Below are 14,944 nucleotides of genomic sequence, written 5' to 3' on the forward strand. Positions count from 1 at the left end.
ACAGATTTAATTATTTTTTTTGTCCCATAAAATCGTTATCATACGTAACAGTAAATACTTAGGGAAAGTGGGGTATCTAAATCCATGCTCCGCATTCCTTGCCTTTAAAGTAGCCCTTGAACCTCCACGGTGAACCAAACAAACTGGCCTGAGGGAAGCTGGCTTTTAGGAGAGCGAGCCCTGTCACCTCAGCTCTTGCTCTTCAGCCTCCCAGCAGCCAAACCCCTCCTGAGCCACAGCTGCTGACTTTTCAGTTTTCTCTCAGCCTTCTTACAAGGAAAATACCAGCTTTTTACACACGTGCGGATTTTATACTGCCGTGCTGCACCAGTGCGGGCTGTGCTCACCGTTGCCTTCACCCTTTTGCTGGACAGTAGGTCTGTAATAACCTGGCACGAGGGCTGTCGAGGGAACATGCCAGTAAATCCCCTTTTCAGTAAGCACAGCATCACGTTCTCACCGTTGGACCGGACTCGCGGATGTTCCGCAAGGCAATTTTCCAATATTTCATCCTGCAGGGAAGCAGCCACTCAGCGCGCTCGAGATTACAGCCTCTGTGTTTTGGTTTCTTCTCTGTCTGCGCTGCGCCCACCAGTTACAGCAAATTAAAGGCAAGCACGACACAGGCATGCAGCCAAATTGCAAAATCTCCAGGTCCCTCCCCAAGCGGAGCCATCCCAGCCGCCTGCACCCCTCCTCAGCACACCCCAGGGCAAAGCGCTCAGAGCCTCCACGTTTGCTGCAGCTGTTGTAGAAGCGCAATTCAGCGTTGCCCAGCTGCACCCGAGCACCCATGAGGATGGGGATTTTAAGGCTGGCTGCCTCTCTGAGCAGCAAGGCACTGATAACTATTGCCCTGAAGAAGAAATGAGTTTGGGCTAAAGGTGTGTTGGAGCCCTGAATGTGCCCAAATAACCTCTAGAGACTGCCATAAGAGGAAAAAACGTAGTAAATCAAGCAAGTGTTGCCACGCTGTGCTTAAATAATGCACTAGCTTGCATCAGACTGAAGCTACTGTGGAATAAAGTCACCAAGGTACATACTGGCGACCACATCCACCACCATCGAAACTAAGCACGCCTCTGTTCCTGTTTCGCCTTCTATTTTAAAAGCACGCTTTAGCTACGTTAAACCTTTAGCTGCCTCCGGTACGAGCCAGGCCCTGCCATTTCCCTGCGGGGAGCGTGCCTAGAGGAGCTGAGCTCCAGCTGTTTGTCCCAGGACACCTCCCAGAGCCAAGCCCCCGGTGTCCCCAGGCCGCAATGCCCCGGGCACAGTGGCCACAAGCAGTGCCAGCACTGAGTGCAGTCCTGCAGGGCCGCCCCACAGCCCCGTGGAGGAGCAGCTCAGAAAAAACAGACTACAGAGTGCTACAAATCCCCCAGGAGGGTTTATTCAAGCCCACGGACAGGCACCTCAGTGTGCTTCAGAGCACTTGCAGCCAGCTGTAGGTGCGGAGGAGACAAGCAGCAGGAGCCCACAGCTCTCCCTGGCCGGGGCGGCTCGGCACGCTCCAGGCTGCACCCCGACATCCTCACTTGGCAGGACCCAGGTCCCTCTCTCTGCTCAACAACTGATGGTGACAACAGCGGATGTCGAGCTGTAGGACCTCCAGTCACAGCCGCCTGGCGGTTTCGCTAGAGATTTCAACCCAAACAAACCTTCCCGGTCCCCTAACCATGGCTTTAGGCAGCCTCAGCCCCTGGCTTTGATACTCACTCCAAAAGTGGCGCTCGGCTACAGACGGGCCGCAGGAAAGGAAATCAGACCTCCACTGACAGAGTGAATAACAGCTTCAGGAATGAAATTGCTAGCAGGCAGAATGAACCGACATCCAGCAGATCCCATGTGCATGTTTATTTCCTTGACTACGACAAACCCAAGAGTATGCAGACGTGCTTTTTTGTCTTAATAGCATAAGGAGCACTAAACCAGCTGAATTGCAGGGTTAATGTTTCAACTGTCTCAAGGGTCCTTGGAAATGACTGCCTACAGATTCTGCATGGCAGACACGTTACAGAAAACTCATACCAGTTCTTGTCCCAATAAACTTGCACCATATCTGAATCATAGACTCATAATGGTTGGAAAAGCTCTCCAAGATCACCTGGTCCAACCATTCCCCTACCACCCATGTCACCCACTACACCACATCCCCAAGCACCAGGCCCAACCTTTCCTTCAACACCCCCAGGGACGGTGACTCCACCACCTCCCTGGGCAACCTGCCCCAATGCCTGACTGCTCTTTCTGAGCAGAAATGTCAGAACCTGAACCTCCCCTGGCACAACTTGAGTCGTGGCAACGTGAGCCGGTGCCCAGCAGCACGCCCTTACCTGAGCTTGGTATCAGGTGCCGAGATGCATCCGTTCAGCCGGAGCTGTGCTCTCCCCTTCGGGCATCTAACCGGCTGTGAGCCTTCCTCGCCCCGAGCTGACGTCTCCACTGCGGGGCACGATGAATCCCGGGGCACGCCGGGTCCCTGGGCCTGGCTCAGGCCACCCGCTCACTGCAGCTCTGTCCTTGGTGGCCCTGCGGTGCCACAGCTCAGCGCCAGCAGCCAGGAGAAGAGGCAGGCCGGGAGGCTCTCCGCACGTGGGCTCGCTCTTCCCACGAAGTCACTGCAAAGGAAGCAAGGAGTTGGTGAGCTTTCCGTCCCTGGCACTCCTCAGAGCCCCTGACAATTTTGCACCAGCGGACAGGCTGCCTGAGGCACAGCCAGCAGAGGATGCTCCATGCCCTACCCTGGGGCTGGAGAGCTGGGGCTGGCTGAGCTCCTTCCCAGCACATTCAGTTTCTACCCAACACATCCAAGCAGCTAAAAGCAATTCAAAGGACAGCGCCCAACGTGGAGCTGTCGTGACAGCCTCAAGAACTGGTGTTCCTTCCAAATTTTAGCAGCGACAAAGGGAAAACAAAGACATGAAGGCTGTCAGCCTGCACTCTGTGACATGTGGGCAAGTGCATGTTGTGCAAGTGACTTTGAGGGCTGCGAGCACATCCCGTAGCTTTGGATGCCGAAGCCGAGCGGTGTTTCGGCTGCTGAGAAGCCTTCCCAGGACAAAGCTGACATCCTGCAGCAGATCAGCCTACGGAGTCCTGCAGCCACAGCTCCAACATCGCCTCTGCTGCTTCCCACGTGTTCCTTGCTGAGGCGGACACCGTGAGCGCTGAGTAACCTGTAGCGCAGCCTATGGTACCTACACGTTGTCCTTGAGTACCCCATAACATCCTTGCACTCATTGTAATGCAAATTGCTCACATTTTCCTCTGTCCCCCCAATTTACATCAGGTTTGCAAAGCACAATGGAAAGCTGTGGGCATGAGGACGATACTTCGCTGCAAGTATCACCAAACTACGGCAACGCGGTGAGATGCAAACATCCAGGCCAAGCCTTTTCCTTACAGAAACACTTAAAGGTGAGGCTGCGTTTCCACACTATCCACCCCCCTCAGGGCTAACACCGTGCGTGGCAGCAAGTGCAACCTCAGCCTCCTCCCCACTGTCCTCCTTGTGCTCCCAGCACTTACGTTTTGCTCTCATTTTCAGGCAAATTCGGTGCAGCGTGCCCTGGGGCTCAGGTGGAGGCTTTCTGACCTGGGCTGAGGCAGGAGGGGAGAAGCAGGGAGGAGAAGGAGGGCTGGTGAGGAGGCTCTGACAGCAGCTCCTCCCTGCTCGCACTACAGCAGAGCGGCTTCGGTGCTTCTGCAAAGAGCAACCGCTGCGATGCCAAAAGCCACAGCTTCAGATGTGAGCTGAAGCCCTCGAGCAGAACTGCGGGTCTGCAAACAATTCCTCGGCAGCTTCTATTTTTAGACCTCACAGGGAATAAAAAAACAACTTTAAAACAACAAAAAACATCTAAACATTTGCTTTAGGCTCTTTCTGCTAGGAACTCGTCTTCTGCAGACGACAATGAAGGAAGATGAATGAATTTTGTTTTTTTGTTGTTGTTGTTAAGCTTCACTATTTAAACGATTTCTCCTTGACCTCACTAAAAAAAAAAAAAAGAGAAGTAAACTGGGAAGTGCAAAAGTCCACGTGCTGCTTTGGGAATTGAAGACTTATTTTCTCTCTACTCCGCGTTCCCCCCTTCTTCCATTCCAGTGTCTATAAAAAGGCGAGAAAGACGGAAAAAAAAAAACAAAACTCTTTTGGATGATGCATGGTGCTGGAAAGGAACAGGATAAACACAGAGTTCAAGAACTGACTCCTTCTGGTTGCTTCAAGCTGGAAGAGCAGCTTACATTTCTCTAGCAGCAAGCTACGGGAAGACACGGCGATGATTGCTCTCCACTCCGTTGTGGAGCAGGCAGGACAAACCCAAGCGCTGCTTCCAAGCACGGAAGCGTGGCCGGACCTCAGCAGCCAGCCAGGCAAACTCCAAAGGGAGATCCAGCACCGGGATAAAACGACCTGGAGGCGGCTGCACTGCGAGTGCTGAGCGAGAATCCAGGCTGAGCGGCGAGACAACGCTTCAACCCCACTGAACAGGGGAATATCGGCCCTCAGATGTTCTGGGAAGGATCTGCCAGACCACAGGCTCGTCTGATGTGAAGGAAAAGGGCACACGGCCTGACCAACAGTTCAGATTTCCCCTTGGCACCACAAGGGCTGGAGAGGGTCCTTAGCGAGGGATACGGGAACAAGCAGCACACAGAAGCCAGTGACCGCGCTGCCAGCAGCCCGTGCTCTCCTTGGCACAGAGGGACCGTGAAACATGAACAAGGAAATAACAAACGTCCCATTATGCCGAGGCACTGGGACAAATAGGATAAATAGGTAGGAAATGAAAAATCCACTAACAGGGCTGTACAGCTCGCCTCTGGAAAAGTCGCCCAAAATAGGCACTGAGGCCGATGGTTCCTAAGTCGCAGTCATCTCAGTTCAGTTACAGACAGACTGCGCGTGTCTCCCACCCCTTGCCAGAGCCCCTGGCTGCGCTCCGCTTTTAGGAGAAGTGGCTTGAGCTGTTACTGTGACCCAGACCAATGCCCGTGCCCCTAGGAAAATCAGGATTTGAAGTGAGGTTCTCCCAGTGCTGCCCTCATTTCTTCAAGCAGCCTAATGGGTGTGAGCAGGTGGCACAGCCTCCGAACCCATCTGTATGTGGCAGCCCGTGCCAGGACGCTCCCTGACCACGATGCTGGCAGTTCCTTGGACTTCCACCACCTTCAAACAGCATCTCCAGACGCTAAAGCGCCAACTGTTGTTAACTTTCTACTACTGAAGCCCCAGGCAATCACACCAAGTAACAGAAAACCCCAGGGAAACAAGAAGTGTCTGACCCAGCACTGGGAAAACGCTTCCCCAAGCTCTGCGATCTTTTACGACTTTGCAGTGCAGCATTGGGACACACAGCATTTTAAGGAGCACTAAAGCAATCTTTTTTTAATTACCACATAACCTTTCCCTTCCTTTCTGTTGATAATTCCTAAAATTACCCGAACTGAAAGCTCGCAGGAATTTCTGCTATTTTGTGCAAAAGCACCATTTCAGATAAACAAGAAAATGCAATGGTTATGTTCCCTTGGAGGAAAGCATCCACACAAGAAGCCTCCCCTCTTCCCTTTGTGGAAAACATGTTTATAAAATCCAACTGGAGGGGCAGACTCACGGCACATGCAGTACTAGCAGCAGCCTCGAGCTTACGAAACAGCGAGGATGGGGTAGGACACGCTGTTAGAGGCAGCTCACCAGCTTAGGAGTCGACGTAAAAATAAAGCCTTTTTTTTTTTTATGGTGTTGAAATCAACATCTGGGTAATTTGGTCAGGGCTCCAAAGTACTACTTGTGATTCACAGGGCTGTTAGCACTTCACCAGGCTTGACATGGAGCGCAGGGCTGGCGCTAAAAATGGATCCGCTGAGCCCGCGCAACGAGGGGCGGCCACGCGGCTCTGCAGCCATGGCAAAGGAAGGGCTGCTGGTGTTCAGAAGTCAAAAACGTTACTGCAACATGAGTTAAATGCAACAAAACGGTGCTCGGGGGAGCGATGAGCAGGCATACAGGTGGGCTGGTAAGTATGGAAGAGGATGCAAACTCCAGCCATAAGCAAAACCCCGCTGCGTGTGCCGCAGGGCTCCAGCCCCAGGCGATCAGCAGCAGCTGAACCAGGGCTCCCCAAACCAGGGGCTGAGCCCACAGCACCAAGCACAGCCCCATCGCTGCTCTGGGGTGCCACCGCTCCCTGGGTACTTCCTAATTATTTCCTAACTAGCTTTTAATCATCCTTGAAGGGCTCGGTGGTTCAGACCGCACTGCTGCAGTGAGGTCTGCAGGGGACACTTGGTGGGGACAGGGACAACTGGAAGAGCCAGGGACTGACAGCACTCTGCTGGGCCAGGACGTGTGGGAGCACTCCCAGTGCTTGCTGGGGGACACTGAGCAGTGGTGGAGATTCACATGGGATTGGAGCAGCACATCCAAGCACTCCTTACAAGGACGAAATGCCCCAAACCTTACCTCCTTCCTACCCTACGCCTTGCAGCTGGACTCGAGGATCTCTGTAGCTCCTTTCCAACCAAGCTATTCCATGTTCTGCATTTCTTCACCAATCCATGGCACACATGACCAAGCCACGACACAAGCCCCCCCCCAACCCCTACCTCTCCTCGCAGGCCATCCCAGGCCAGCAGGAACCAGCAGCTCAGGCTCACCAGCCTGACTTCTCCCCCACGCTTGGTTTTGAAACCTCCCGTGACGATCACAGCAGCGGGACGGGGCAGGAATTCATCCTGGTTTCTGGGGAAAGAGCCCTACCCATGAGCTCAGCGCCTGGTCCTGTGCCCAGCAGGAGGGGGGCCGAGGACAGCCCACGGGCAGGCATCCACGGGCAGAGCCGTCAGGAAGCACTGGGAGTTTTGCCAGCACCTCGCCCAAGTTCCACAGCACCTGGGGATGCAGCCGTTTCCCGGTCACTTCTGGCAATTTAGCTCTGTGGCGTTTCTATTAGAGAAAACTTCAAAATCTGGCCCATGGAAAACACGCAGGAATCCATCAATTGTAAGACAGCAGCAGGGCCCTGCCCCGACAGCGTGAAGAAAGTGCAAGAAGCTCCCAGCACTGGCTAGAGCAAGGCTGTCCTGAAATTGCTTTTTGTTGCTTTTGTCCCGAATTGCGGTCTTTTTGTCCATGTGGTGTTCTCCCCTGGGAGCAAATGAAACCAAATCAGGCATCACCTGGGGTTTCAAAAGGACAGCAAAAAGCAGACGAAGTCTGACGCGTCTGAAGATGTGTTCAGCTGAGGAAAAAGGAGTTGGGATCTGAACTTGACAAAGCACTTTAAAAATTAGAGCACCTAACACTCACCCGGGAGAAGCATCAGTTGGACGCTTCACTTAAAGCACGTCTGTTAACTTGGTTAATTGCTACAAAGAACCAGGATGACGATTTGCCACTGGAGTTTGGGGAAGGGGCATCTTTATACCCCATGATCTGAACGTGGGAGAGCTGAACGCATCCTACCTGAAGAGCAGCTGGAGGTGGCACTCTACATGATAGCTCTGAAAAGGCAAGTTGTCAGGAAACAGACACCTGAGCACAGCAGGGGGGGGGGTCGGTAAGGAAAGGAGCGAAGAAATGGCTTTTATTCTTTCCTGAAGTAAAGAGCAGGGCAAATACAAAGAACAAGATGCGCACCGGCGTCAGAACATGACTGCAGGCCCTGAAATAACGCCTCACAACAGAGAACCATGGAGATGGTGCGTGTTATTTTTAACAAGCACCAAGTCACTAGCAGGAAGAACTTTTCCAGAGAGCGAATGGGAGCCTGGTTGCTTGTCATCACCGCTGTCAGCCTGGCAGAGGAGCCTGCACAGCCCCTAAGCACAGCCCCTGCAGCCTTGTCCTGGCTAAGTACAGGGCAGGAGGAGCTTGTCTGCTTGCACCCAGCACCTTGACACCACGACTGCTCCCCAGCAGCAGCAAGCAAGCTAAATAAAACTCCTCGACTACACAAATCAGCTGTTGGCAAGCTGGAGCAGCCTTCATTTTTCCTGTACCCACGTCAGCCTTTGCTCACATCAGGATCAAGGAAGGAAGCGCACCAATAAAGGTGTTAAACACTGGTTTCTTGTCGCCGTTTCATGCACAAACTTTCCCAATTCTTTGATCTCTACAAGATCAAAGTTCACTGTTGCAGACTGCTTTGCACCGCTGCCTATTTGTAGCAGTTGCGAGTGCCACGGGCTCACCTGTCCCCATGCATGCCAGGCCTTGGATTCTCACCGCAGCTCCCTGCTCGCAGACGCCCCTGTCGCTCAGCCCAGGAGCAGAAATACCCCAAACCCCAGCTGGGAGGGCACGCAAGCACCAGGCCCAGCACATGCCAGCCCAGCGGCACCGCAGGGGCCTCAGCCCAGAGCCACAGGGCTGCAGGAAGCTGCGCGGCGGCGTTCAGGCTTCGCACCTCCTGCCCCCGTCCCACAGAGCATCCCAAAGCCCGTGCTCCACCCCGGCAGCCCCAGGAGTGTCCAGGAACCACTTGGCAGAGCACCATACGTGCAGGCACCTGTGGCAGCACAGCAGTGCAGGCAGCAGTGTGTTACTCAGCATGGTGATGAAAGCCACAGCACTTGTGCAATGCACAGGACAGCTTTTCCACTGCTAGCCTGCAAAGCAGCCGCGAGAGATGCTCACGTTTCAAACAACCAAAGGCAAACACCTTGCTTCAGCTCAGGTTCTCTCTATTTCTACTCTTTTTCCTTCAGCACCTGCTTCTGACAGATGCTTGGCTGCAGCTGAACACCAGCAGCGCCTTTCCCAAGTGCTGTTCCAGGCATCTTTTCCTTACAGGCACTACGCCCTGGATCCTGATCTCTGATCCTCTCTGCTCAATCTCTTTTGCAGCACTGAAGCCTGTGATGCACTGAAGCTGTGACACGTTTCTCCCACTTCCTTCCATTGACAGAAAACAAAAGCACACGCTGTTGCTCAACATGAGCGCAAAAATATTTGCTTTTCCAGATTGTTTCTCCCCTCCCTCCTCGTTCGGTGAGGGCTGGCGGTAGAATCCCAGCCTGAATCCCCTCCCAGCTAACAGCAGCCGTGGGGGATTTGGGACCAAGGTGGCTCTCAGCTGGCACAGCCCGTGCTGCCTGCCCATCCCAGCAGGACTACATGCATCATCAGGCACCAAACCCTCAGACCTGCTGCAAGAGACGGTTTCCAGACACGATTCTGCCCACGCAAGTTCAGCAGTTTCTCTGTTCTTTACCATGCACTGTGCTTCCTTCCTGCCAGACCCCTTATCACCATACCTCGCCCCAAAACCACCAGGGTGAAGCCTCTGCTGCCGCTGGGCTTTTACTCAGCAACCGTAGAAATGCACTGAGCCCACCGTGATGCTGCCAGCGAGCGACTCAGAATTAAACACGGGTGTCACATGAAAATTTAGGCCCTGGTGCCAAGCTTACAGCTCCCGAAAAAGCACTGAATGCATTAACACGCGCAGTCACTTTTTATTTTTAATATATTTTTTTAAAGCAACCAGGGTATCATGTTTAAGGTCCCAAAACCCAGAAGGGCACCAGAATTCTGAGTGTTACTGAGGACATGAAACACTCAGATATCACAGCCCAAGCTAACACCTAGCGAAGACCTCAATCATACCTGCCCACGGTGCTGTCGCCCCAGCTTGCTGCAGAAAGTCCGCTTGGCGTGTTGGGGAGCAGCTGCTTGGGTTTTTTTCCTGACTCAAGGCTGGACCAATGGCTGAGTGTGGTCTCAACACCTTCAGTGTGCTCTGCTGCCACTTCTAGCAGCTCTAAGCCCAGCTTCATGCACGCTTGTGGTCATTAAAAATGCACCATGGCATGAAAGCACTTGTTGCAGACAAAAAAAATAAATTCTTGGCTTGGGGAATGGTTCCTTAATTTAATTTACTGCCCATCAGCAGAAAATCCTCATCACTGATTTGGGCACTGAGAAAAAAGAAGATATAAGCAATTAACCTCTTAAACACCATTCTCATCCCTTCCCCAGGCTCAGCCTGAGCCAGACACAGCTCCAGCCCCACTGCTAGGTGCTGCAGCCAGGAGGGACCCCGACCCAAAGCTGTGCAAGACTGTGCCGTGACCGTCCTGCCCCCAAGAGACGGGATGCCAGCACGGAAAGTGAGCCTGACACACTGACCTGAACCACTCGACTGCATGGAGAAGGATGGAGCAGCCTATAGCGGTCAGCTGTAGACCAGAGCATTACAGACACCTGAAATTTAGATTGTCGTTCATTACGCCCTGCTTCCTCTAGGATTCTTACAGCACAGCATCTGCCAGCATGCTGCTCCTCTGACCAGTACCTCGTACACTTCTTGTCCAAACTCAGCTTGTTGAGAGAGGCTGAGAGCTCACAAGTCAGAGCCTGAACTGCTTTTAAGAAGCAGGCAATGGCAATCTTACAATTGTTGCAGCCAACCCTCTGCCTTGAGAAAGGTCCCTTGAGAGCATCCAAGATGCACCCTACTCTAAAACTGTACCCTGTTTGACATCAAGAATCTAGCACCGGACACACACCCCTACCAGAAACAGGCTGCTACACCCTCTTCTCCCCCCAGCAACACGTCTTTGGCTGAAAAAAGAGACAGCAACTACAAATACTTACAAGAAAATGTTATAAAAGGGTATGGAGAGAAGGTCATAACAAAACAACTTGAATAGCTGCGGCTAAAAATACCCAATCCCCACACCCATTCTACACAGCAAATATTATCAGATGTTACTTCCCAATGTTAAAAACATGCTCGTTTCTTTGTTAATTAAGGCGGTATTGTGAACGCTGGATTTTCTTACCAGGGAACACAACAAAGGCACCTTAGAAAAAAACAAACTTCTTTTGCTGCCTCCAAGATCTCATTTTCTAGGCAATCTAATGATAACATGCCATCTAAATCTGGCACCCGTAGATCTGTATTTTCACACAACCACGGCATGGCTGTGGTGGGAAGGGAGCTCTGGGCCCACCCAGAGCGGGGTGCCCAGGCCCACGTCCAGGCGGCTTTTGGAAATCCCCAAGGAGCCCCCACAGCCTCTGCGCAGCCTGTGCCAGGGCTCCAGCCCCCACACACAGCCGTGCTGCTGGGGGTTTCCAGGGAACCTCTTGTGTCCCACTTTGGGCCCGCTGCCTCTGGGCACCACTGACAGGAGCCTGGCTCCATCCCCTCAGGTCCTGAGGGCCACCGATAAGCCCCCCCGAGCCGCCTCGTCCCCAGGCCGAGCAGGCCCAGCTCTGCCAGCCTCTCCTCACAGGAGGGGAGCTCCAGGCCCTTGGCCACCTGCGTTGGGCCATTTCCAGCAGAATCATCGGGTTGGAAAAAACCTCCAAGATCACCTGGTTCAACCGTTCCCCTACCACCCATGTCACCCACTGCACCACGTCCCCAAGCACCAGGCCCATCCTTTCCTTGAACACCCCCAGGGATGGTGACTCTACCACCTCCCTGGGCAACCCGTCCCAGTGCCTGACTGCTCTTTCTGAGCAGAAATGTCTCCTCACTTCCAACCTGAACCTCCCCTGGTGCAACTTGAGGCCGTTCCCTCTGTTCCTGTCAGGGGTTATCTGCGAGAAGAGGTCTCTCTCTCATACCGGAGGGCAGAGACCCGGGAGCCCAGAATTTTCTATGAACATGACCTAATGTTGCAAAATAACTTTCTAAAGACAGCAAAGCATCCTAGCCATCCATACCGAGGTGCCGAACGCTTGTGCCACGCAGATTTATTTTTATTATTATTTTTATAGCTCAGGGTATCGAGTTGGAGAAGACAGGAAGAAGATCACACTGACAGGCAGCAGTGCAGAGCAGGCACGGGTTCATGCGGGTTTGGAATCGGCTGACCAAGAGCCTGGGGCTGCCCTGAGGTGGTCACTGAGGTTTAGGGGACGCCGAGAGCCACACGGCGCTCCTCTCCATGAGCGTTACCCCAGGAAGGTGCAGGTGGTGCCATGCCCACCGGGCACAGCGTGCTCACAGAGACAGGCATCTGTTAGCAAACGCTGCACGTGGCCCTCTGCAACTGCTCGTCAGCTCCACTTGTTTCACAGGGCCCTACGGTGCTATGCCTCAGATACACTGCCTGAATAACAAGCACTTTTTTCTGACACTTCAAGGAATATTTTTAACACCACAGTGTCAACCCTATCCCTTCAGAGCCGAGCAGTACTGGCTGGTGGCTTTATTGTACCCCCTACGCAGAAATCCCAGGGGCTCTGAGCACACCCCACCTGCACCCCAAAGGCCCTTTTGAAAACACATCTAGGCATCAATGCCAAAGCCTCTCAAAAGGCAGCACACACCGAAAAGCACCACCTGCCATAGCAGAACAGACCAGGGAATGTAAAGACTACGCTTAGTCCTTACAAAAAACAAAACAAGAAGCTGTGTAAATCAGACTCTCAGGTTTGCAGAACTACCAGGGCGAGTAGAATAATTGTGATGCCAGCTGAGTGCATCACAAGTGGGAGTTCTGTACCATTCCTACACTGAAATGGTGTCTGGCTTGAAGAAATAGCTGGGAATTCCTGCAGGCAGGTGAGGAGATGTCTGTTCCACCATACAGCAATACTGAAACAAAGCCAGCACGCACAAGGATGCTTTTTCATCCAGAGATGTAAATGAAGCCCAGTGGTAACCTCTGCCTGGAGGCCTTGTTTAGGTCACGTTCTTACTTGTGAACATCGCAGGTGCTGCGCAGAGGAAGGACAGAAAAGCAGCTTAAAAGGTAGGCACGTGGAGGAAAGAAGCCACTTGGTTTGCAGAAGGATGAGAAACAAGTGATGGCAGAAAAAAAACGGTAGTAACCTTATGCTAACCCTAACCCTTCACATTTCAAAACTCTCATTACAATGCCAAAAAAAATAAAGCTAAAAATCTGCCACCTTTGGTGTCCAACCTTGCACGTTCCCTCTGCCCCAAGCCACACCGTGCACCCACGAGATGCCCATGCCTGCCTTCAAGCTGGGACACGTGGGTTTGCCTGCCCACTGCCACCTTTCCAGACAAGCACCTTGTTTCCCTGCTTTGGGACACGCATCTGTAAACCTGCCCTTTTTGCCTCAAGGCCAGCAAGGAGACACTCAGGAGCAGAGCATGGGTGGCTGCTGCCCGCAGCAGCACAAGAGCACATTGAAGCACTAACCTGAAAAGCGGTGAGCAGTACAACCATGGGTAGGGTTTCACGGCCTTTAAAAGCTTCCTTCAGGAGATGTGCCAGCCAGAGACCAGGGTAAGATGAGAGTGACCCACACCACCTGCTGTAGGACCTCTCGGTGCTCAATTTGGGAGACGGGGACCCCAGTTCTGGTGCAGGACCCCACTCTCAGGCCACCCAGCAGGTCCACGGAGACGTCCTCACAAGCACACAGCTCCACGGCCGCTACTCTTCCTCTGCGCACGCAGCCCGGCCAGGCTTGGGGAACTTGCCCACATGATGTCATCACTGGGCTGGCGTCTAAATAAAGGAAGCTTTTTATAGGATTTCCCACTGACAGACCGAATCCGGTAAGCCCTGATAGCCAAGGCTTCGTCAGGCGGAAGGAAGGAAAAGGGAAAAACAATAACCGCCCCATCTCGGGGCCGGGGCAGGTGGGTGGCGTCTCGGGAAAGAAACCAAAACAAAGCCAGATTTACTCCCCAATACCTGCGTGTGGGAGAAGAGGCGCAGGTATGGATATATTAAGGGAGCTCTGCGTGGACGCTGCCTGTCAAAAAGCAGCTTGACCTATTCCTGCACCGGCATGGGGAAGAGAAGGATGAAGATGAAGGAGAGAAAAGAACTAAGCTAAAAGTTTAAAGATGGGGGATAAAACATACTTTCACACAGAGAGGTTCTCCAGCTTCACATTCACATGGCAGTTGCTGCGCTTCCTAAAAGCAAGCTGGGGTTCTCTGCTCACTCAGAGGCCCCCTGCTGCAAACACTTCAGTTTCACGTCACCAGCAAGCAGCACTTTCTGGAAACTCTCAAAAAATACTAACGAAAGCAAAACCAGCCAGCAGTTCAGGCGAGTTTATGCAAGCGTGCGTGCCTTCCTCTTCTTCGTAGCTCTCCATCACCCCGGCAGCGCTGCGGAGCAGTTCCCCTTCCTCCCTCTGCTCTTCGCCGCATCTTCAGCCGGGCATCCACACCAGGAGCATTGCGATAGCCAAGTGACTCATGCTGCAGCAATGTGGGTGGGAACGCTCCCATGCCCAGCTCCTAAGGACACAGCCTTTTATGGTGTTTTCAGAGTGGAAGCCGTGGCGGTTCGTAGCACTTTGCTTTTAGTCTTGCACCAGCCTCGGGGAGCAGAGCTCCCCATGCTCTGGAACCAAAATGAGGAGCTTGTGCACGTTACGAGTGAGCCAGCAGCGGTCTCCACGGATTTCTCCACCTGCAGGATCTTCCTATGGTCCTGCGGGACCATCGGAGGCTGCCACCTGCTCCACGTGGCAGCAGCACAACTCCATCAGCAGGCTTTTGCCATGCAGCGAGCCGTCACGCAGCCTCACTGAGCTCCAGAGCAGCACAAGGACGCAAGTTATTCTGCGGATGCCTTAATTGCTGTAGCCCAATTTTTTTTTAAGGATTCATTCCCTGCATCCCCGGAGTTATGCCAGCCTCTGGCAGTGCACTAATGACCTCTTCTGCATCTCCGGTGACAAGCCACCGGACAAGAGGAAGCACACGCTGTGCCTACCCTCCTTGGGCTGCCAGCACATGGGAAGCAGACGGGACTGCCAGCAGCTGCCAAAGGCAACCAAGTCCCATCTGTCCTTCCCTCAGGGCGAGCTGTAACCGAGGGCTGCAGCTCTACTTAGCCAGCAAGTAGGAAATTAACTCCTTAGTTTTTGGGAGAAGCACCGTGGCAGAAGTGCTGCCCTCCAGGCCCAGGGACCACAGCACGCACAACTTGAACCTGGCAAGGTAACAAAGCCTGCTCCGCTGTGCTATTTCAAAGCTGGTGGTCA

The 14,944-nt window shown here is 53.2% G+C and overlaps 1 protein-coding gene across 8 annotated transcripts in view; it reads right to left on the bottom strand.

Moving 5' to 3' along the window:
- The window catches only part of LOC137857170 (USP6 N-terminal-like protein), a 75,379-nt gene that overhangs the window by 26,626 nt on the left and 33,809 nt on the right, over nt 1-14,944 (bottom strand). For 5 of the 8 annotated variants that reach the window (XM_068683355.1, XM_068683358.1, XM_068683359.1 and 2 more), the window contains one exon: nt 2,337-2,621. The exons of 1 other annotated variant lie outside the window; for it this stretch is intronic. The gene's annotated coding sequence lies outside the window, so the exon portion shown is untranslated. Of the gene's footprint in view, nt 1-2,336; nt 2,622-13,134; nt 13,447-13,808; nt 14,129-14,944 lie in introns of those variants that run through there. 2 more of the 8 variants (XM_068683356.1, XM_068683357.1) reach the window with 2 other exon arrangements.

This window comes from Anas acuta, chromosome 5 (assembly GCF_963932015.1).
Source record: "Anas acuta chromosome 5, bAnaAcu1.1, whole genome shotgun sequence".
Taxonomy (NCBI): Eukaryota; Metazoa; Chordata; class Aves; order Anseriformes; family Anatidae; genus Anas; species Anas acuta.